This window comes from Giraffa tippelskirchi, chromosome 14, assembly GCF_054371585.1.
Source record: "Giraffa tippelskirchi isolate mGirTip1 chromosome 14, T2T-mGirTip1v1.2.pri, whole genome shotgun sequence".
NCBI classification, from domain to species: Eukaryota; Metazoa; Chordata; class Mammalia; order Artiodactyla; family Giraffidae; genus Giraffa; species Giraffa tippelskirchi.
Window position 1 is genome coordinate 27,675,426 of NC_137288.1, and position 25,389 is coordinate 27,700,814.

At 40.3% G+C, this 25,389-nt stretch overlaps 1 long non-coding RNA gene across 1 annotated transcript in view; it reads right to left on the bottom strand.

Moving 5' to 3' along the window:
* Nucleotides 1-756: 756 nt before the first annotated feature.
* LOC145534884 (uncharacterized) overlaps nt 757-25,389 on the bottom strand; it is a 41,847-nt gene continuing 17,214 nt past the window's right edge. Inside the window, exons 2-4 of the long non-coding RNA XR_014075037.1 lie at nt 14,136-14,229; nt 13,894-14,002; nt 757-4,558 (exon numbers count right to left, since the gene is read on the bottom strand). This is a non-coding gene — a long non-coding RNA (uncharacterized LOC145534884). The remainder of the gene's footprint in view (nt 4,559-13,893; nt 14,003-14,135; nt 14,230-25,389) is intronic.

Below are 25,389 nucleotides of genomic sequence, written 5' to 3' on the forward strand. Positions count from 1 at the left end.
TGAAAGAAATGATTTGGAAACATACAAAGGGATATTAGTTGAGTAATGGGAGACAATGAGCCCTGGGTGTCAGGTGAACATTCATCTACTTATCCACTGCTTTAGGGAAAGTTTTAATTTGACATTACCAACAGAAAAACACTATTAAATCCTAAAAGACTCTGAGAGAAGTGATTTCATACTTTTAAATGACAATGTTTTCTTATTTTCTGTTGTTCTTATTGTCAGGGTTGTCTGATTATTAGTCTTACCTAAGTCCCTCTAAGAATGAAATAATTCCTCCTGCTTAATTGAATGATAAAACAAATGCCTCCACTGCCATTTTTATTTATGGTATAATCAGCTCAGCTCCCCAGAATATGCCACAGACTCATGGCCTTTTCAAAATATGGACGATCTCAGCTTGTATATGCTCAATAACACTCTGAATGTGTTTATTCAAACACTCTTCTCCTAATTATTAAGTTTGGGTGTATTTCAAGGGACATTTAATTCATCTCTGTGTCATTTACTTTGAGCTCTTTCAAATCATTCAGAAACAGACTGCAAGAAATATTTGCTTCTTAGTTAGTATCAGGGGCTTCCCTGGTGGCTCAGAGGGTAAAGCATCTTCTTGCAATGCAGGGGACCGAGGTTCAATTCCTGGATAGTATCAGAGCCACTACTTACCTTAAAATTGTGTGCATTGAGTCAAGATAAAATGAAAATGCAGCTTTCAAGTGAATTTTTGAACTTTGAGGTTGAAAAAACATTGTCAGCAGGCAACTACTTCCTAACTTTATTTTATATGTTAAAATTTGCAGTTACTCCATAACGTTTAGGAGTATATGAGAGACCGACAAAAGAATGAGTTAAATTTGCATAGCACCGTCTCTTCTGCCCTGTGTTTGTGTCCCTGGGTCAGTATTCATGTTTTTGACCTTTTCCCATGCACAACATTTCTACATGAACCTCTTAGGGAATGTCAGTATTTGATAAAGAAAATCCAAGTCAGAAATAAATCATATTAAGTTACAGAGGAACAACATTGAATACTGAACAACTGGTATACCATGATAATACAATTTAGGGCAGCTGTAAATAAAATCCAAGTCAGCACCAAGAAACCATGCAAGGTGTTCCTTGCTGAACAGAATTACTATGTAAATCAGAAATCAAATGAAGAGTACATGCAAGATATTTTATCCCACGTGAAGATCAGCCACCCTTCCTAGAGGCACAGTGATGTTGGCAGTGAGAAAGAAAAATTAGTGATTTCCCAACTGGGATGCATCCTCCACATCTGTTACTGAAATTGTTAAAAGTCAATAAATAAATAAAAAGCCCTTAGTAGAATAATGCAATATCTAGGATTAGATCTCAGTATATTTTACATGTGAGGCATACTGTAGCCTGAATTCTTCCTTTTTTCCTTGGATTTATGAACAGTCACAAACTTTCTAAAGGGCAAGGGCAATTCTTTCATCCAAGGTTAATTTTTTGTTGGCCATACAACAAATTATCCAATCTCCCCAGTTTGATCTATTAAGTGCTGAATGGCGTGGCCCCTCCTTAATTCTCAAACTCTCCTCCAGTCACTCACAAGTAGGTCAAATTATCCACAACAGATTATGATCTTTTCAGATTCTGTGGCATATTCAACTAGGAAATCTTTTTGTCTCCTCCATGCTCCATATTTTACTAATAATCAGACTGGTTGACTAGAGACCATGGTTTAGATATCCTTATACCTCAAAGTTCAAGCAAAGGGCTCAGAACCCACTAGAAATTGCTAGATATATATTTTTAGTATGATTAATAAAAAACTTCCTGACATGAGCTAGTAATCAACATTTTCCACAACATTTTCAGCCAAGTGGAGTCAAATACTACTTTCAAAGTTTTGAAAAAGAACTTACTTCCCCACTCATTTTATTAATATTCAAGTTATTTGGTTAGGAGTGATGCCAAAACTTTTCACATATTCTAAGAAATATCATTGCAAGTCTGGAAACAGAAAAAAAAATAACATAAGCCCACAACTGAATGCTAGATGATGACTTCTCAGCCGGTGCCTGTATTTGATATGAAGGGAGAGCTCTCTGAAACTTCAGTGCTTAGATTCCACAGTTATATAGTCACCCTTATTTAAGAAATATATTATGTTAAAGATGAAACTCTAATTGCTTGCTGTAAATGGGAGCTGTATTGAAATGACTCCTAGGAATTTTAGCTTTTATCTTGACAACTATCCACAAGTTGGCAAATATTCACTTGCATTTGCTATGTATCTGTGTGTGGGGACTAATGCCAACATTTTTCCTCTACTGATAATCCCCCAAATTCCAGAACTACAATATTTTCAGTAGAAATATGGAACAACTCATTTTCAGAAAGCACAAATTAAAGTAAATACTAAATTGGGAGCCTTTACATTTTGAGGATATTATGGGGACTATCTTGTGCAATTTTGAAGTAATTTGAAGATTTTGTGCTATAAGACAGACCAATGTCTGTCTCCATTATTATACTCTGGAAAGAAGAAAAATCAATTCTTTTTCCCAGTATCTTGTCTTTCTAAATCCGGTTGAATATATTCTGTAGAAATCCTCTTTGTAGAGATTTTATCATGGCGGGAGGGGAGCACTGCCAATACAGCAGCATTAATAACTATTAAAGAAATTTAAGCTGAGAGCTCAGAGGGAAATCTATTCTGCCAAGAATCTCCTGAGAGGAATTATCATTCACTTAGAGAATTCAAACCGTCCCTTATCACTGCATCCCCTATGTGTAGCCTGGACATAAAGAACCCTCCACGAAGAAGGCCAGATGAAAAGATTAGGCCTTTCTCCAAATTAATACTGGATTCTTTAAGCTTTACCTTTCTGATAAACAAGGAGAGGTTGCAACGCAGTTTGACCTTGCAACAGGAAAATAAAATAGGCTTTCTTAGAAGTGTGCATCCCAAGGGCCTTTGTGATGAATCAGCATTCATAGATTCCTTTGACCTTATTAAGGGCAGACACAGCAGACAATATTAATAATGCGCTCTTCAATAGATCAAGAGTATTGCTTCCAAAGGCTGCATAGCTGAAAACACTAATTAATGTTGCTTCTTTGGGGAGGGAACCGGGGGAGTAGTGAGAAGGTAAAGCAGTTTTACCAGAGCTTGGATGATAAAATGCTGGCCTTAATTTTCCTTTTTCTTATCTGGCTCTTCATACTGTGCATCGAATGCAGCACATCTCGCCTGGCCTGTGGAACCATAAGCAGCCCATAATCAATGGATTCCTAATGAGAACAGCCAGCTAAGCAGCCGCAATAATCACCTTTTGGACAATCAATACAGAAGGAAATGTGAAAAGAGTTTGATCTTAGTTATTTTTCTAATTATCCCTAACCAATTCTAATTAGAGGGATGTGGTATGCATTCCAGAGACCTTTGATGAGTAGACGTATTGGAATCTTTTCAAATAATTACAGAATTAAGATATATGAACTACACAGCCTGGGATATATGAAATAGCAGGGACAGAGAAACATATGTAGGTTTGAAGGGAAGAGCCTTTATTTTTTCTTGGTGCTAGATATGACACTTCAAGTGCCCAATTTAATTAACCTTACCAGAAACGAAGATTTGAAAGAAAAAAGTGTATCTGTTCAAAATATCAGTTCATAACTACAACTAAAGAAACAACCAACACAATTACACTACCTCCTCCCCAACAGCCAGAGAAAGAGCCAGTGATTGATTCAGGTCAGTTTCAGCCAGACACCCAAATTTCACAAGACTGGCTGCAAATTGCTGTCAGAGCTCTGTGCTGTTCCTGGATTATTCTGCTGCAGCACACTCCTTCCAAAGCAAGAACTCTGGCTTCTGGTCAGTATAGAGAGCAACAGAAACCAGAGCATGCAGTGTGATTTGTCTCAACTCTGCATAGGCAGCAGCATGAAACAGAGCTTCTGTTACCAGCTGTGTGACCTTTGTCAAGTCATCTAACCCCTCTGAGCCTCAATAGCTTCATCACCAAAATGAGGATGTGATAAGCACACCAGCTCCCCTCAGATCTAAATTCAGAGTCTACAGTGATCTGAGCAGCCTGCTGGTACTTCTGTTTTCACCAGAGAGTTAATTCTCTCCACTATGAACTGCAGTTGAACATTTAACAGATCTGTCCCTGCTGTCCCTCCAAAGGAAGCATGAAGTCAGATGAGTACTAGCTAGGGATGGTGAAAAATCAGATAAATAGTAGAAGATCAGAACATTTTGGCTATTTCCAAATCCTGCATCTATAGGATTGATGTCACATACACAAAACATTCAGATAATCCTCTGAAGGTTTTCTTTTTTGTCCTAATGTCTTGATACTGTACAAACCAAATCAACCCAAATTACTCTGCTATATCTCATTTCATTCCCTATTGCTCTTATCTAGGAGTGAAAATGAGCATTCTGGTTGCTGAAAAATTCACAAACTAATGAAAATCAAGACATTAACTAAGGTACTTGGAACAGATCACATCTTTCAGGTGTTTCATTTCTGTTCAGCATCCAAGAAACTGGAGCCAGATCCTGTACCTTGGAAGAATAAAAAAATGGTTAAATGATATAAGTATTTTGATTCATAGGTCTTTTTAGATCGCTACACATGGGACCAGTTCAAGGAGGTACAAGGTGAAGGGTAGCAGAATATGTCAGCCCAGAGTATCTAGCTTTGGAATATAGATTATTTTGATCTATAAGCACTTGAAAAACAATAAATGCAGAGTGATGCTTTGTCTGATGTCCCCTTATCTGCCTAAAGACAGACTCTCCAAAAGGGAACTCAATTGTCATAAACCCTCTTCCCAGGACCTTCACCCACCGGGGGAGAAGTCAACACAACACCCAGACATACTTTTTTACAGAATGTCATACTGCTCCTTATCTATTCTGAAGCCCTATTCATTTTCCTGAAAATCATTTACTCCCCCTTAAGAGCCTTATACCTTCCTTCTTTTTATTTAATATGGTATTTAATCCTGAATTCTAATGCCACCTCTTTGAACTATTCATTTTTCCTTGCCTATCTCCCATGAGTCACATACTAATAAATTTCTATTTGTTTTTCTCTTGTTAATATATGTTTTAGCACAGGAATCACGGTTAGGAACTCAGAAGGTAGAGGGAAATTGCTTTTTCTCCCCTACAAAAAGTTGGCTTAAAACTCAACATTCAGAAAACTAAGATCATGGCATCTGGTCCCGTCACTTAACGGCAAATAGATGGAGAAACAATGGAAACAATGACAGACTTTATTTTGGGGGCTCCAAAATCACTGCAAATGGTGACTGCAGCCATGAAATTAAAACATGCTTGCTCCTTGGAAGAAAAGCTATGACCAATGTAGACAACATATTAAAAAGCAGAGACATTACTTTGCCAACAAATGTCCGTCTAATCAAAGCGACAGTTTTTCCAGTAGTCATGTATGGATGTGAGAGTTGCACTATAAAGAAAGCTGAGCACAGAAGAACTGATTCTTTTGAACTGTGGTGTTGGAGAAGACTCTTGAGAGTCCCTTCGGCAGCAAGGAGATTCAACCAGTCAATCCTAAAGGAAATCAGTCCTGAATAGTATTTGAAAGGACTGGTGCTCAAGCTGAGGCTCCAATTCTTTGGCCACCTGATGCAAAGAACTGACTCACTGGAAAAGACCTTGATTCTGGGAAAGATTGAAGGCAGGGGGAGAAGGGGATGACAGAGGATGAGATAACTGGAAAGCATCCCTGACTAGATGGACATGAGTTTGAGTAAGCTCCAGGAGTTGGTGATGGACAGGGAAGCCTGGTGTGCTGCAGTCCATGGGGTCGCAAAGAGTTGGACATGACTGAGTGACTGAACTGAACAAAGCTTTGTGGGATTCAACCTAGGTCTGTTGTTTTTGAAAATAGAAAAGTACCTGGTCAGCAAAGCGTGGTCAGTGGGTAGCTAAATTCTAACAAATCCCATTTTCTATATCCCCTTGCCTAGGATTGCCATATACTTGTCTCCTAACCAGGACACTTTGAGACCTAAAAGGAGACTTTAGTAATAATTATACCAAGTCGACAGAAGCAAATGAGAACTGAGTCAGGCAAACAGAACTATGGTAACCCTATTCAGGCTCTATAATGTGAAGGTTCTGAGTAACTAGAAACCACCGATCTATCCAAAACATCTGAAGAGCCCTGACCAAGAAGGCTTCCCTGGTAGCTCAGATGGTAAAGAATCTACCTGCAATGTGGGAGACCCAGGGTCGATCCCTGGGTGGGGAAGATCCTCTGGAGAAGGACATTGCAACCCACTCCAGTATTCTTGCCTGGAGAATTCCATGGACAGAGGAGCCTGGCAGGCTACGGCCCATGGGGTCACAAAGTGTCTGACATGACTGATTGACTAACACTTTCACTTTCTTTCAACCAAGAGTGCAAGGATTACAGCTGCATTGTAATTTTTGTATTCAATCCTTCCATCCTTCCCTTTTCTCTCTTTCCTTCTGGAGCCCACTCTTTTCTTTCCTCTTCCCTTTTCTGCCCTCCCTCCCTTCTTCTATCCTTCCTTTCTTCTTTCTGTCCTGTATTTAGGATTACTAGATACTAGTTCCTGTGCAGAAACTGAATATAAATCAGAAATGGTCTCTGCATTCATGGAGCAAGTGGTCTGAGGGAATACTAACGTTAATAAAAAAGTCACAGATAAACAATTGAATTATGAAAAGACTGCAAATGAGGTTCTGGTACATAGTGCTTAGGATGTGTATATACATCATATAGTATTCAATTAAGAGTCAATAAATAAGGTAGGATGCTACTGCAGATAATGAATCCTGATGGTCATCGCATTGAAGGCACCATCTCTCTGATGTTTAAGCCTTATGAACAACTGAATGCTGAATGCTCCCTAAGAAAACTTCACTTTTCAATCTCATTTTCATTAATCCCAAGAGTATCAAGATTCTGTGGTTTGATTTTCAATTTAAAAGAATACTGCAAATTCAGTCACTTTTATCCCCTGCATATTTGAGTAACTTATAGGCGATCAAGGTTTACACCCCAGAGGCAAGGAAAGCAATTGTTTTGTTCATAATATGGCTGAGGAAATATAAAGTTTGGCTCAATCTTAATGTCTTTCTTCCTTGGAAAGGAGGTATTGTGTATGGATGTTGTTTGTCTCATCACTAAGTTGTGTCTGACCCTTTTGCAACCCCATGGGCTGTAACCCACCAGACTCCTCTGTGCTTGGGATTTCTCAGGCAAGAAGACTGGGGTGGGTTGCCATTTCCTTCTTCAGGGGATCTTCCTGATCCAGGGATCAAACCCACGTCTCCTCATTGGCAGGCAGATTTGTTATTACTGAGCCACCAGGGAAGCCCCGTGTATGTGGATGTGTGCTTAGTGGCTCAGTTGTGTCCGACTCTTGGCAGCCCCGTGGACTGTAGCCTGCCAGGCTCCTCTGTTCATGGGTATTCTCCAGGCAAGAATAATGGGGTGGGTTCCCATGCCCTCCAGGGGACCTTTCCAACCCAGGGATTGAACCCAGGCCTTCCACATCACAGACATATTTTTTACTGTCTGAGCTACCAGGGAAGCCCATGTATGTGGATATTATTATATTAACATTGAAAATGGGGAGACACAAAAGAGAGCTAAGCAGACTCCATAAAAGAGAGAACAGAGAACCTGTCGCGGGCCCTGTCGGAGTCCTTCTCTTTCATCACCAGGCTTGGCTCCCTGCTTCTAGTCAGGTTAGCTCTAAACCAAGCCTTAAAGTTCACTAAGGCATCCATAATTTAGATTGTGCTACTTAAAATCTGAATAATTCTGATTCTGGCCGAAATCTCCTTCTAAGTTGTCTGTGGGGAGAATTTTGCCAAATAAGTTAATATAGTGAAGTAGATTGCTAGGGGTTGGATTGTGAGATAGTTAAATAATATTTGAAGTGACTTCCAAACACATTAGCAACCCTCATTTATGTACAAACAAATGTGGAAATTAGAAATCACTGCTTTATTTCTTCTGAAACAAATCTCTTGTGGCAACTTAACAAAATATGTTGTTGGGGTTTCCTTGGTAGTCCAGCAGTTAAGAATTGATCTGCCAATGTAGGGTACACAGGTTCAATCCCTAGTCCAGGAAGATCCTACAGGCCATGAGGCAACTGAGCCCACTCACCATAACTACTGAAGCCCATGTGCCCCAGAGGCCGTGCCCTGCAACAAGAGAGGCCACTGTGATGAGAAGCCTGCGCACACAACTAGAGAGTAGCCTCCACTCATCACGACTAGAGAAAGCCTGCACACAGCCATGAAGATCAGCACAGTCAAAAATAAAAATAAATAAAATGTTAAAAGAAGAAAGAAAAATACTTTGTTTAAATTTCTCCTCAAACTTGTGGTAGTAAGCCTGAAGTTAAACATGAAAGTTTACATTTCTGATTTAGCACTAATATTTCTCTTATTGTAACTCACAAAATGTTAGATATGAGTGATAAACACAGTGTCCTAATCTGCTGTTGCCACAGAGGTGCTTAATGATCTCTGTAGGAAATGTCATGGCACTCATGTTTTTGCACAATGAGGAAACTCTTTTCTCAACCAGAACTTCAAAAGGGAAATAAGCCTTTCTGCAAAATGGAGTCTTTCACACCACCCCAACCCCCAAACACCACAATTCAATAAAAATATACTCTACCAAGAACACCCCAAAATTGCAGCATCACAGAGCTGATGGCAGCAATTCTTAGAGACCATTGGAGAGGGAAAAAACCTTTACCAAACTCGGTTAGTAGAAGTTCAATATTTAAAGGCTTTATTTTGAGTGAGTGTGTAAGCATAGACTATGCCTTAGTAGTAGTGCCTTTGAATCAAGAGCAAGATGCACTGGAATAGTATGAATGAAAGTGAAAGTGAAAGCCGCTCAGTCGTGTCCGACTCTTTGGGATCCCATGGACTATACAGTCCATGGAATTCCCCAGGCCAGAATACTGGAGTGGATAGTCTTTCCCTTCTCCAGGGGCTCTTCCCAAACCAGGAATCGAACCCAGGTCTCCAGCATTGCAGGCAGATTCTTTACCAGCTGAGCTGCAAGGGAAGCCCAAGAATACTGAAGTGGGTAGCCTATCCCTTCTCCAGTGGAGCTTCCTGACCCAGGAATTGAACCAGGGTCTCCTGCATTGCAGGTGGATTCTTTACGAACTGAGCTATATATTACTCAGTAATATTACTCAGTATTACTCAGAATACTATGGTGCATCTAGAAAAAAAGCCTGATCCAAACTGGTCCCTTAAGCATGCCATCAGTTAGGGTCATTACCAGTGCCTTCTGACAGATGAACTGGAAATGAATTTTTAGGAAATTTTGCCTATAACCAGGAGGTAATTGGTAAAGAATCCACCAGCAATGAAGGAGACCCTGGTTCGATTCCTGGGTCAGGAAGATCCCTTGGAGAAGGAATAAGCTACCCACTCTTGTATTCTTGGGCTTCCCTGGTGGCTCAGATGGTAAAGAATTTGCCTGTAATGCGAGAGACCTGGGTTCGATCCCTGAGTTGGGAATATCCCCTGGAGGAGGCCATGGCAACCCACTTCAGTATTCTTGCCTGGAGAATCCCCATGAACAGAGGAGCCTGGCGGGCTGCAGTCAATAGGGTTGCAAAGAGTTGGACACAACTGAGCAACTAAACACAGCACACAGGTGGTAATATTGCAAAAAGTCATTTTCTCCCCACCCCCCAAAAAAGGTTTATTGCCTTTTTAAGTCTTAGTTTAATGAAATAAAATAAAAGATCCCTTTGATTTAGTTGAACTAGACAATTCCACATTAACATTAGAGGCAAGATCCAGGTATGTGGAGACCCAGGTAAGGAGACTCTCAGCAAATTGTTTTAACTGGCCTAACTTTTACATGGGCTTCCCTGATAGTTCAGTTGGTAAAGAATCTGCCTGCAATGCAGGAGACCCCGGTTGGATTCCTGGATTGGGAGGATCCACCGGAGAGGGAATAGGCTACCCACTCCAGTGTTCTTGGGCTTCCCTTGCAGCTCAGCTGGTAAAGAATCTGCCCACAATGCAGGAGACCTGGGTTCAATCCCTGGTTTGGGAGATCTCCTGGAGAAGGGAAAGGCTACCCACTCCAGTATTCTGACCTGGAAAATTCCACGGACTGTATAGTCCCTGGGGTTGCAAAGAGTTGGGCACGACTGAGAAACTTTCACTTTCATTTCAACTTCTACATGGATGTCTAACCACTTTCAATAGTCCGTAACACATTGGTATGGTAGTCAATATGTTTTACAAAAACGTTCTAAGGGAGAAAATGTTAGAATTTCTATTTCTATTTCTACAAGTTCTTTGTATATTTTATAATGTTCATACTAGAATAGTAAACTCTGTCGAGTTATGAATAAGTAAGGATAATTGGAAAGCATATTAAAAAGTGTTTAGTCCTGGAATGTGAGATTTAAAAAGCTGAGGGCCATTGCTCTATACTAGAAGATCCTTAAAAAGGGATCATGTCTTACTTTGCCCAACTAAGTTCTTGAAATGATGCAGGAGGGAGGATAAGGGTGAAGGGAAGGGCTCTTGGCTACCATCTCTGTATCAAGAAGACAGGTTTAGGTTACAGCCAGAGGTCTACATGTGCATTTTTGTAAACCACCTGTGTTTATTGTGAACAAAGTTCATTCTCTATTTTGCAACATCTAAGATTTTTAAACATCCTGAGGTGACAATGTATGATAAAAAGTAGAGCTAGTGAATTAATCAATTTGTAAATATCATCTTAAAAAATAATTCATAAGAAAGCAGCATCTAAGACATGGAATTGTTTAAGCCGTCTCTGAGTCAGGTCTCATTCACTGGCAGCAGAGGGGCAGAAGAAAGTGTAGAGAGACAGATGTATGCAATGTGCTCATATTTACACTTTAATGATAACAACTGATATGTGTGTATCTACTTTGGCTCTACCATAAGAATACATTGTTCAGTAGTTCAGTAGAAACAACTTCTTTGCTAATATTTTAATACTATAGACTGGAAAATGAATTCTCCTAGTAGCACTAAAAAAAGAAATGAAAAAGAAAATAGGAGACAGCTAATAAATGTACGTTGAATAAACAAATGAATGAATAATAAGTGGACATGGGGCTATGAACTTTGTATTCCTATACTTTGTTTTAGACCATTTTTATCCATTAAACATAAAACTTCAGGAACTGATTATAAGGAACAACTTCAGTGAGGCAAGTGTTTAGGCTCCTTTCATACAGGATAAAAGCTTGAGCTCATCACCTTCTCATCCATTACCAGATCCCTTTGGAAGAGGCCCTGATATGTGCTAAGGAATTCTGGCTTTTGTCATTTGCAGGCTCACTATAGCATAGACAGACTCAAACCTTGTTTACTGGAAAAGACAGAATCAGTTGGAGAAAGTTTAGTCTCTGAGAAGGAAAGCAGTTATCTTGTGGAGACTGAGAAAATTTATCTAGTCGAAAACATGTTCCTCTTCCCCTTAAACTTAAACCTGGCCTTTCTCACTCTCATTCATTCTGGCTTTGTTGTGATGCCCACAAGCAATGTTGTTGTTGTTCAATCACTACGCCATGCCTGATTCTATGACCCCCATGGACTGAAACACGTCAGGTTCCTCTGTACTCCAGTATTTCCCAGAGTTTGCTCAAATTCATGGCCATTGAGTTTGTGATGCTACCTAACCATCTCATCCTCTGTCGTCCCCTTCTCCTCCTGCCCTCAGTCTTTCCCATCATCTCCATCTCTTCTAATGATTTGGCTCTTTACATCAGGTGGCCAAAGTATTGGAGCTTCAGCTTCAGCATCAGTCCTTCACATGAATATTCAGGGTTGATTTCCTTTAAGATTGACCAGTTTGATCTCCTTGAAGTCCAAGGGGCTCAAGAGTCTTCTTCAGAACCACAGTTCAAAAGCATCAATTCTTTGGTACTCAGCCTTCTTGACAGTCCAACTCTCATATCCATACATGACTACTTGAAAAATACAGCTTTGACTATACAGATCTTTGTGAGCAAAGTGACATCTCTGCTCTTTTTATCTAGTTTATGTTCCAATTTCTCCATTTCTCTTTTTTTGTTGTTTCTCGTAACCTTATCAAGCGTAGTAGGAAAGCTTTTGTCAATTACAACAAAGATATTTACAAACTGATTAATTCAGCAGCTCTACTTTTTATCACACACTGTCACCTCAGGACATCTGAGAAGCCTAGATATTGTGAGATAGAGTGAACACTGTCCACAATAAACATAGGTACTTTACAAAAATGCACTATGGCTATAACCTAAAACTATCTTCTACATTAAAAAAAAAAACAACAACAGCATCTTAGACATGGAATTGTTACACCATCTCTGAGGACATCAGCATTTGTTCATTTAGATTGGCATCAGAGGGGCAGAAGGAAGGGGAGGGATGAATGTGGATATATTCCTTTTTATGTTCTGATGAGGACCATTGATGTGTGTACATCTCTTGGCTGTACTACAGGAATGCATTGTTAAGTAATTCAGTGGAAACATACCTCCTTGCTAATTCTTTAATAGTTTAAGTTGGAGAATGAATCCTCTTAGAAGCGCTATACTTTGTGTGCCCTTTTGCTTTATGTCTCATTTTTAATTGAACGTTAAAGGAATGTAGTATTTTAATCATAACTCGGCCAATATCTATATCTAGAATCCTGTTGCCATTTTTGTCTTTACTGAAATTTTTGTCACCAAGACCTTGCAAACTTCTAGAAGCAATGTAATCTAAACCACCATTAACATCGCTTGTGCCCAGGCTGTGGCCTTTATTACTCTTCTCCATGGAAAGAAACCAAGGCTCCTTGGAGAAATGGCTGATTCCAGTCTAAGAGAGAAAGGGAACTGGTGAATCTGTGACCGCTTTTGCCAGAAAGCAGAAGTGCCTGCAAAGATTAATGGCATTGTGTCAAACATTCAGGAGCCAATGTGGAGAACCTGTCACTGGTCAAACAATTTAGACCTCAAAAAGAATAATGAGTTTAGTGGATTGAAACAGATCAAATCAATGAAAAATCAATGTGTGCCTAATGATACTATAAAAAAGAAAGTCATAGAAAACTCATTTATCACTATTTGAGGTAAGAATTAACACAACACCTCTTTTTGAAAATTGGGAAATAAAGGAAAAGAATTGATCATTTACCTTGCCTTTCTGGCAGGCACTGGGTTTCCGAGTAAAAGCCCACTTGGTGAGAGAAAGCTCTTCTTTGCATAGGAATGACAGCTAACCAATGAAGAGGGAGTGGTAGAATTTAAAAAATACTTTAGAAACTCCAATTAAATTAACTGCTTCAGGCAAAGATGATCAATTGGTATCAAAACCAGTAGGTGAATGGTTTGTACAGGCATATATTCATATAGTGCAAAGTAATACTGTACAGATTAATTTCTAGTCCCAAGAGAAAAACATAATTCTACAATGGAGGGACTGAATTGCTCTTACTAAATTTAATCTAGAGGCCAATGTTAGTATCATTAATGGTGAGTCAACCAAATACTATGTGTCTTTTGGAAAATCACAATATTATGTATCTAAAATAATTAAAAGCCAGGAATGTTTAACTTGAATCTATTTAGCCTTTTGATATAACCTCCAGTATGTAGGAAATATGTGGGCTATCACAGTCAGACACATGTAGAAGGCAATACATTCTACAGGGCAACTGATCTGTTCTCTTTAACAAGTCAGTGTTGTAAGAAAAAAGCCACAGTTATGCAATGATGGATTACAAAGTGTGCCGACACATGCTTCACACTCAGTTCAGAGAGATATTAGAAGTTGGATTTGCAATATTTGTTGATTTTCATGCTGTAAACAGCCCCACCAAGGCAATTTCAGGGTACCTGTGTGATCTCAAACAGCTCACAAAATCTTTTGCACACAGTCGGAGTCAGATGTGGCATGCCACTTTTTGGAGGATTTTGCCTGGCTCTGCGTGGTCCTGGATTAATTCTGGGGAAAAAAAAAAAAAAAAAAAAACAACTGTAAACGTAAAAGTCACTTAAATGGCATTTGGGAGAATATTTGATGAGTTTACCATCTAATAACTGGAAAAGGAAATGGTAACCCACTCCAGTAATCTTGCCTGGAAAATCCCATGGACGGGGTAGCCTGGCGGGCTGCAGTCCATGGGGTCGTAAAGAGTCACACGACTGAGCGACTTCACTTCACTTCACCATCTAATAAAATGAGAAGTTGGACACCATTACTGGAAAAAGAAGCAGGTTGCAGAATAGTATATACAATATGATCTCATTTTGTATAAAATATCCTAGATAGGCATAGATAACTATGCAATAAGGTGTGAACAATAGTCACTTCTGAGTGATGAGAATGTGCTGGTTTGGGGATATTTTCTCTAAAATTTAGCAATATACCTCTACTGATCCTCTAACAGTTGGCTGTAATGTCACAGAGATATTTTAAAAAGAGAGATGATAAATGAGGCAAAAAGATCTTGGAGCAGGGAGGTATCATGTGGATGGTGTTGGAGGGACCAACGTTTCTTCTCTCATCCTTTGAGGAGCCCTTTTTGGGCATGGGTTCTGACTGAGGCTGCTAAAGAGGAAACAGGCTGCGTTTGTAGAAGGTCACAAATAAAATAGGAATCCCTGGCTCATAAGTTTGCCCTTCTTTCAAGTTCTCTATGACCACTGCAGCCCAGCCCACTGTGAGTTCTTTCTCAGCTCTAGTCTGACAGGGCACTTTCTAAATTGTTTGTTCCCTAAGTCACTCACTTTTTCACTCTGTCCACGGTTCTTGATCCCTGGCTCCCTGGCAGGCTGACACAGACACTGGACTTGGAAAAATGCATGTGTGTGCTCTGCCCTCAGCAACTCACTGGGATCCAGCTTATTCCTCTTCCTCTTCTGCATTATGGGAGAGTTTTGAGGGCAAAGGCCATCAGTCATTCTTCTTACTTTCTGTTGCAAACTTCAGCACAGGACCATTTAAATATTAGGTATTCATAAAATAATTATTGAATATAAGATGGACTGACTGTGTAATTGTAACTTCCTAAGGCAATAAACATGCCAACTAATGTAGAAAATTGGCTGGTTTTTGACTTGGTACTCCCCTCAGGAAAAAAAAAAAGCAGTATACAATATATGTAGATATCTACATGGATATATATTTGAGCACCATCTCTTAACATACACATTTCTTTATTTGTGAATTGTTTACATGTTACATACCACCATGCAATATAATACATCTATATTTTTCTTATTTTTACATGACAAATTATTTTATTTCCATGCCTCTGAAAAAGGCTAGACTAAACTGGCATCCTTTTTACCCCTTTTTCCTTTCTGCCTTCATTCCTAAATCCACATAGACAAGTACAAAATTCTCATAAAAAGAAAGAAGATATGGGAATCATCACCCCTGGGGTTAAAGGCAATTTTCCTAGGCTCCTTCCTCCCTGCCCACTACATGTGGAGGAAATGGCATTGGATGGGCCTACCCACATATCCCCCACTCACACACACCCATACGTCTTCAATCTGGAATGTGAGCCAAGTGAATATAGCCTTGTTACCCACTGCATAAATAATGGCAGCCGCAAGGCAGCTTCTAAATGATTCCAGATGTGCTCTCTTCATGTTGCCAGAGAGAAAATAACTTTGAGCTACTGTCATTTCAGCAGAGAGCTTACTCCATGATTGCATCTGGATGAAATAAGGAAGAGCTATCCGGACTGGTCTATTACCCATGCAGGTAAGAAAGGAATAGAAACATCCTTTCTGTCAAGTTGAATGGCCTCATGGTTTAGCACTCTTAGACTCTGGTTTAACATCAAGAAGTCTCAGGTTTTAAATGAAATGTCAAATATAATTTGGCTCTGGATTCCTAAGATATACGGTTGCCCTTGGAGAAAACTTGATAACTCAGCGTTCCTATGTCAAATGTGTATTTACCTGATAGTGCACTCTATAAAGCTGGGGCCCCCACTCCCCTCCACTGCATAAAAACCCTCAGCCGGCCTGAAGAGCCAGGTTCCTTTCCCTGCTTTAATGTGTGTGTGATACCACAAAGAAAAACTTTATGTCCATGAGACAAAGGCCACTGTTCAGAGTTTGCTTTGAGAATCTAACCTGTACAGACTATGAAAATCCAGTATTAAAATGCAGAGACTTTCAAAATCTCTGGACACAGGTGGCCACAACCATGACAACAAATCACACATATTCCGTTCCTTTCAAAGTCTTCTTTCTGAGTGCCTCGTTTCACTGCCTCTAGATTGGCATTACTTTTCTTCATTTGTGGGAGAATCAGACTCAGTTCCAAAATACAACTAAAAAAACTAAAGAAAGTAAATATATATTCTTTGAAGCAAAAGAATCTCACAATTCAAACTTGGAAGTATAGAGGGACTGGTATTTGCTAAGCAGCTATTGGACGGTGGAGATAGGGTAGTAATTGCAATCAGAAGACTCACAGTCTGGCCTAAAGTGATTTATGAAAACTAATGTGTAGGTAACAAAATCTGACAGCCTGAGTATTGAATAGATGTAAACATTTTGGTGGAATTTGATCCACCAAAATTCCATAGCAAAGAGTCTTTCTCTCACTGACCCACTGCAGCATCAGAAGTTCCAAACTACAGCCAGTGTGCTGAATGCAAACTTTGCCGTGAAGTGTGTCTGTGGGAGGAGCAATGAAGCATTCTGTTAGGAACAAAACTGCTTCTTACTGATGTTTAGATGAGCCTGACTTTTCTGATTCATTAGCTTGACTAATTAGACCACCAAAGAGAGGTTCTATGCTTTAAGTTGTGTCTCCTGAAACCTCTGTTGAAGTCCTTCAGAATGTGACCTTATTCTGACAGTGTGTCTTTTCAGAGAAATCAAGATAACGTGAGGTCTTTAGGGGCAAACCCTATTCCAACACAGCTGGTATCCTTACAAAGAGGGGAAATTCCGACACAGAGACAGACACACACATGGGAAGATGATGCGAAGATGCAGAGAGAATGTCGTGTGAAAATGAAGGATCGCAGTGAAGCACCTGCAAGTCAAGGAAGCCTGAGGCCACAGGAAGCTAAGAGAGAGCCGGGAAGCAGAGCCTTCTCTAGCGTCTTTAAAGGCAGCATGGGATACAATCATGCTGATTTCAAGCTTCCAGCCTCCAGAACTGTGAGATAATACATTTCTATTGTTTCAAGCGGTTTGTAGTATTTTGTTATGAAGCATTAGCAAATATAGAGGCAAGTATTACCATTCATATGTTGCAGATGTAAAAACTGAAGCAGATCAAGCCAATATTTTAAAACAATCATCAATCAATTAAAAATAAATAAAAACAACTGAAAAAAAAACTGAAGCAGAATTCAAATTCAGCTCCATCTGACTTCAGGACTCATACAACTATTGCAGTATTTTCAAATTGACTTCCATGAGACTGGGATTCACATACAGATGCCCCAAATTCAAAGCATTCAATTCAAAAAATTCTTAATTTTCTATTTGCATTTTAAGTTTTTTAAAACAATGATTATACATAGACTTATCTTAATGACCACCTAATAACCAAACATTACTCCATGATTTCTGTGTCCAAGCTTGTGTTGTGTTGGTGATGGAGTTGGTAGCAATTAATACAACTTTAATTTTTCATTGTCCCAGGATAACGGAAAAAGTACAACATATTTATTATGTAAAGAGTAATTTTGGCACAATGCGAATTCTGAATAGCATCACAGTCATTTGTATGAAAAATACACAATAGCTGAAACAAAAGAACTGTGGGCGAATTGAGTCATCATCACATAACACATAATAGTACACTTATGATGACTCCAAAAGGGCTGTGCCTTGGCAGTCAGTGCCATAGTAATGCCTAGAACAAGTTTTCTTCAAATATCATCATCACAAATGAGTTGTATCATTAATGTAAGTTTTATTAAGTTGCACATTTATTTCTATTTAATTGATAACTTTATTATGCTTATTATTGTGCTAAGAACTAGAGACATTAAAAAACTTAAGTCTGTTTTTATAACTATACAAGAGGTAGAGAATCGAGATGTTTGCAGTCTACATGGCCCACCTCTTCTGTTCAAGTGGTTAGTACGGTGCTTTTTATTCTCATCAGGAACATTTGTGGGGCCACAAGTGGAGCTTCTAGAAAACCACATCACAAAGGGATTTCTGTAAAGACCTCACTTATTTATGCTGAGTACACCAGCAGGGTAGGAAAGGGGCAAAGCTTCCCATCAGAGTTAGAGGAAGGTATAGAGAAAATAATTTTCCCAAGTCTAGGGGGTGATGAGGCTCTGAGGGTCTCTCAAGTAGTGGGATCCATGTCTTACCCCTTTTCAGGACGAGGCTTGGGAAATAGGGTAAATGACTGCTTGGCATACCTTGGACAATTGGATACTATGGATCTGGAGTCCAATTTCTGTCCCCCAAACATGGTCTAGAGGGAGCAGAGCAGTAGACTTTCAGATTCCCTGAGAACTTGGATGAGGCCATCTCACTGGTCACTAACATGGCTGATGGCTTACATGCTTTGTCACTGCCTAAGACCCTTGCAATACCTTTATACAGACTTCAGTAAATGTGTCAGCTGGGCTGCAAGGAGCCCTTATAAGACTGAGATTCAATTTTCTGTTGGCCTGGCAGGACTATTCAATCAAGTACATAAAGTAAAGGAACATGTCTGGCACACTCAAATGGTCTACATACTTATTTAATTAATGTTATAATTTAAAATTATCTAGGTTAATATTTCGGGCCTGATTTTTTTTTCTCCTTCTAAAAGAAGCCTGACTAGTTCTAGGTTTAAAATGCACGGCATTACTCAGAGCTGTCTTGATATGGTAGTAACTAATGGCTTAGCATGAGTTAATCTACCTCCTAGCTAGCTATCACCTTGGAAACCAAGAAGCAGAGCCCTGAGGGATAAGGCAAGCGGATTCATAGACTTAAATAACAATTTCAGATAACAAGAGATGAAATGTCACAGATAGTTCATGATTAATTGCCAAATGAGTTACAAACAATATCTGCTTAAAAATAAGAGCTCTCTGTATTTCCTCAGGTTAGAGCTTTATAGTGCATTTTCAGATTCCTGCTTCACTCTAATGTGGCTGTGTGAACCTGCACAATCACCACCAAATAAATCTTTTGCCATCTATTTACCACTGTCTGTCACCCCTCTAGAGGGGAACACAGTAGGTGAAGATATCCAAGAGAATAAAATTCTAAAGGTAAATGGGGTGACCTGAGGGACCTGGAGAAGGTTTTATTTCTACTCACAGAACTGAGTTCCACCTGGCCAATTTCCAGGCTCTGTCTGAAAATCTTTCTCCCACCAGACCTCCTCTCCAAGTCTATCCTACCTAAAGTAGGCCTTTGTTACTGCTCATCTAGGCCTGGCACACATCTCTAGCCATCCTCCCTGCTCGTCATCCTAGGTGCCTTCTGTCTAGCAAAGTATATCATATCACATCCCCACCACATCCCTACACTCTGGTTCCAAGCGGCCGTTGCAGTTTTACACTCCCTCTGCTCCCCCACAGACCTGACTTGCAAACTTGGTGTGCTTGGAATTCACCACACTCTCTGTCATCAGACTTGTTCTCACACCCCTGCCTGGAGCGTCCTCCTCACTTCCTTCCGAGCCCACTCCTCCTGAATGCCTGGCCACGTGAGGTCCCCCTGTCATTCCTCCCCTTGAATTTGCTGATCGCCTAGCTCCATTAACAGTCATCAGTGTGGCTCAGAATATTTTGCATTGTGTGCTGTTGTCCCAGAATCTAGGCTAACACTGAGAACAACAGGGAAGTCCTGACACATTCTGAAGAGAAGCTGAAGACCACTAAGCTATCCAGGCTGTGAAAGAACTCTGGAAACGTGAAAGGAGTTTCAGTAAGTGAACAGAAAGCTCTTGGCTTTTCTCAACCAAGAGGCTGAAGGAAGGGCTTGATGAGCATTATTTATAGATCCTGGGTATAGCTGCAAGAAGGGAGGATGGAACCCTACTCCCCAGCAGGGTGTTTACCTTACCGTAGAATCACAGGCCTCACAGCAGCTGAGGATCCAAGTGAGACACAGAATGAGCTTTCTTAGAAGAAATTGAGTTGGGAACATAGGTGGACACAGAGATTGGACCTGCGTGCAATCCCGGAGGACTCTGGCATAGGGATGCCAGAGCAGCCCGGGAAGACAGTGAGAGGGCAGCTTGCAGCATCAGAAAGGTGTCGGGCCTGACAGGTATGTGAGAGTTTCCTCCTGCCAAGTGCAAGGCTGAGAGGATGGCCAAGTGAGAGGCAAGTGAGACTTGATGAGATCCTGCCCAAGAGGGCTGGATGCCTCTTTGGGTAGGACTTGCCCTTAGAGAGATAATGGTTAGAAAGGAGTTGCCAGGGGTCATCCAGAGATTGTGGCCATTGTGCTAGGAACTGCCCTGCAGAAATCCCCATGTTGGACGTGGGTGGTGGCACTGGGCAGCAACTTTGAACAACCTACAAGGTGCCTCCCATAGCATTTGGACACCTGCTACCACCGCGGGCGGGGATGCCAGCCTTACAGACCATCAGCCATGTGGTTGTTGCCTCCCTTGTCTTTCCAGTGTCTAATGCATGACCTTACCTCTCCTGGCCTCACCTCCAACTCTGGAGGAATGTGAAGCAGAACAGGAAAGGTGATGGAGAAAGAATGGATCAGACTGCCTTCCATCCTGGTCACACAGAGATGTTTTAAATTAAAAGAGACCTTAGAGTTTGGAAAAGGACAGAATTAGGCTTTTAAGTGTTCGAAAAGGACTTTGTATTGTCAAAAAGAAGTAAAAGGAATTGGACAACTATGGAAATTGCTGGTGATGTCATCAAGAGGCAAAGAAGACTCTACAATGGAGAAGGAAATGGCAAACCACTCCAGTATTCTTTCCTGGAGAATCCCATGGACAGAGGAGCCTGGTGGGCTACTGTTCATGGGGTCACAAAAAAAAAGAATCGGACATAACTGAGTGACAAAGCAAGCACTCTACAAAGTTCACTCAAGTAAAAAATTGATTTTATTTGTTAAATATATGTGTATAAAAGGTATGCATGTGTATATATGTGTATGTATGTGTGTATATATGTAACGTATATATATAAAAAGGAGATATATGTATGTATGTAAACATATGTATCTTTTTAGTCTGTAGCTTTTTGAGGAAAGAAGCTCATTTATTTATTTTTGTACCTCCAGCCTCCGGCACACTGTTTATGATGAGATGCAGTGAAGGGTGACCTGGGTGGATACAAACATACTTTGCCTGGTGCGTCCACAAGTGTCACGCTGTCAGACACAGCAACCTTTTGACCACACCTAGTTCTCTCATCCCACAGGTCACTTCCAATCAATACTGTGAACCCAGGTGGAATCCTAAGAGTGCCTGGAGTCATTTCATCCTCTCATCTCTACAAGTCTTCTAAAGGCTCACCAAGAGATGAGGTGATAAATCCTATGACCAGGGACACACTCATATGTCACTCACTACCTTTGTCTAAGGATTTCTACCTGTCAGTTATGTCCAAATGACAAATGTGCTCAATATGAAAATGGAAACTCCTAAGGCATCTTTTACAAAAATGACTTCTCTGCACAAATAGGCTTGTGTGATATCAGCAGGAAATGAAATTTCTACAGTAGAACTTGAAGGTAAAGTGGGCAGAGAAGAAGAAGCAACTTTGGAGTATTTTCCTGAATAGACTAATGAAAGGTATTGTTCATGTCATCTGTTGCTATGCAGCACATTACCCCAAATGCAGTAGCTTTATCTGGGTCACACTTTGTGGGTCACGAGTTTAGCAGAGGCCAGACTGTTGAGTTGATCTCTGAACCATGTAGCATCAACTGGGGCAGCTGAGGAAGAAGGTTGCACATCCAATATCTTTGCTTACTGCCCTGAGGCCTGGACAGGATGCCTGGCAGTTGGTGCTTGCAGATGGCTGGGAGCCCAGCTATGGCTGTGGCCAGAGAGCTGACGCTTGGTCTCTCCGTGTGGTTTGATCTTCTCCCAGCAGGTGGCCAGGCTTCAGAGAAAGCATCTCAACAGTGAGTGCACCAAAATGCATAGGCACATGCTGCAAGGCTCCTTATAACTAATCTCAGCAGACCCACTACATCATTTCTGCCTCCTTCTTTGGGCCAAGCAAAGCAAGTCAGTAGGCAAACAGAATTAGACTCCATCTCTCAATGACAAGAATAACAAAGAAGCAGTGGCCATTTTAATCTACCACAGAATGAAAGTGTTAGGTGCTCAATCATGTCTGACTCTGCGACCCCATGGACTGTAGCCTTCCAGGATGTCCATGGAATTCTCCAGGCAAGGACACTAGAGTGGGTAGCCATTCCCTTCTCTAGGAGATCTTCCCAACCCAGGGATAGAACCCAGGTCTCCCACATTGCAGGCAGATTCTTTGCTGTCTGAGCCATCAGAGAAGTCTGTTGAGAAGTATTACATGTGAAGGAGGGACACCCCCCTACCCCACTTCAGCTAGTCCTTTCTTCACTTCATCTTTGTGTAAACATGGTACAGAATGGACATGATAATGAGATAAAAAGCCAGCCTTCTTTATGTCCAGAGTCTACTAACTGTTAACACTTTGAGCAAGTCAATTAACCTCTCTTTGCATGTCAGAAAGATGAGATTTCCCCAGGTTTTCAGTCAAGTCATGGGTCACATGCTTCTGGAGCAGGCAAGCCAAATCCAGCCCACAAGTTTGTTCAGTGTGAACACTGTTAATATACATATACATACATTTATACACAGGCATATAGGTGCATGGCAACCCACTCCAATATGCTTACCCAGAGAATCCCCATGGACAGAGGAGCCTGGCAGGCTCCATAGGGTCACAAAGAGTTGGACACAACTGAAGCGACTTAGCACACATATAGCTACATATGTTCACATATACACATACGCATATGAAGGCAATATTTACTTAATTGCCACATTTAAAAACTAAATGATGTCTTTTAAAACTCAGAAAGTCTAGCAACACTATATATGCTTTCTAGCATGGCAAAAACTACCTGGCATTGATGGTCAGCTTTAGTCTTTGTGGGGGGGTGTGGACTATCATTTTTGTGTTCCTACATCACTCATGCATGTCTCAGACTAGGGTTAGATAGACATTAGAGTTTGCTTCTTAACCACAAGATATAATGGTTAAACGCACACATATGCTGGCTTTGATGGCCTGTATTCAAATCCAAGCTTTGACGTTTATAAGCTATATGACCATAGGGAAATTATTTAACTTCTTCTTGCCTTAGTTCCATCATCTGCCTAATAAAGATAAAAACGGTGATCTTCCTAACAAGGTTTTCTGAGGATTAAGTGAATTGACACATATTAATACATAATTAATATAATATGATCATTAATATATTAATAATATGTATGGAACAGCGCTTAGGATGTATTATTATCATTTGCACAGTATTATAACATAGTAAGAATCAGATGAAAAGATTAATGTAAAAAATTACTTTGAAAATATATAGGCATCATACATCAGTACTAGATTATTATATTTTTCTTATGTGTAGTACAAAAGATTTCCGAAAGGTGATTTTCTAGCATTCTCTAGAATACTTCCACAATAAGAAACTTACCTCCATTTGTGATAATCTTACAATTCATTTCATAGTTAATAGTTTTATTTTTAGAAATCTCTGTCTTAAATTAAGCCTACACAAAAATTGCTGTAACATATCTCCACATAACTAAATTTTGTCACTTATGGGAACTACTGTAAGACTTATTTCCTGTACCATGATTTCAACACTGACTTCTTATTTTCTTTTGTTCTTTTTCAGTCACTAAGTCACGTCTGAGGCTTTGCCACTACGTAATCTGTGGCATGCCTGGTTCCTCTGTTCTCCACTATCTCCACAGTTTGCTCAAATTCATGTTCATTGAATCAGTGATGCCATCCAACCATGTCATCCTCTGCCATCCCCTTCTATTTTTGTCTTCAATTTTTCCCAGCATCACAGCCTTTTTCCAATGAGCCAGCTTTTCATATCAGGTGCCCAAAGTATTGGAGCTTCAACTTCAACATTAGTCCTTCCAATGAATATTCTGGGTTGATTTCCTGTAGGATGACTGGTTTGATCTCCCTGCAGTCCAAGGAACTCTCAAGAGTTCCAGCACCACAATTTGAAAGCATTAATTTTTCGGTGCTCAGCCTTCTTTATGGTCCAACTCTCACAACTGTACATTGTCAGGATACATTTAACAGGAGGCTGTGTGCTCTTTTCAGTCTTGCATGAATTCTATGTTCCTTAACAGCACCTGAATACAGGTGCCAGAGAGCTGGCAAGCCCGCTTTTGGGGATAATAGAAATTCATATATCTCATTCGCATGGAAATTCCATATGGTGAACAGCAGCCATTTACAAGTCTCCTCCTTTCTGATACATAAAGTTACTTTTACAACCCCCTCTCTAGAGAATAATTCTAGCCTCCGGCTTTCTAGATGACTTGTTAGATTTTTGATCCCTATCTCTGCTAAAAAGGGCTATCTGGTAAGAGAGTATATATATGCCCACAATATGTTGAATAAATGCCTTTGTTCCACCAGAGCACTGGTCCCCATGTCTCTCTCTCTCTCTCCCCCTCTCTCTCTCCCTCTCTCTCCTCTGTCCCCTTCATGCAGCTCAGCCTCTTTTTTTTCTTTCATTTTTTTATCGGTTGACTCTGTACCCCCAAGTTCTGGTCCATTAAAGGACCACAACAGTACATAACTACTGGAAAAACCATAGCTTTGACTATATGGACCTTTGTCATTGGCAAAGTGATGTCTCTGCTTTTTAATATGCTGTTGAGGTTTGTCACAACTTTCCTTCCATGGAGCAAGCATCTTTTAATTTTATGGCTGTAGTCACTGCCTGCAGTGATTTTGGAGCCCACAAAAATTAAATGTGTCAGTGCTTCGTTTGCCAGGAAGTAATGGGACTGGATGCCATGATCTTACTTTTCTGAATGCTGAGTTTCAAGCCAGCTTTTTCACTCCCCTCTTTCACGCTCAAGCGGCTCTTTAGTTCCTCTTTGCTTTCTACCATTAAGTAGTATCATCTTCATATCTGAGTTTCTTGATATTTCTACCAAAAATCTTGATTCCAGCCTGTGATTCATCCGTCCAGCATTTTGCATGAAGTTAAATAAGTACTGTGACAATATACAGCCTTGCCATACTCCGTTCCCAATTTTGAACCAGTCAGTTGTTCAATGTCCGGTTCTAACTATTGCTTCTTGACCTGCATACAGGTTTCTCAAGAGACAGGTGAAGAGGTCTGGTACTCCAATCTCTTTAAGAATTTTCCACAGTT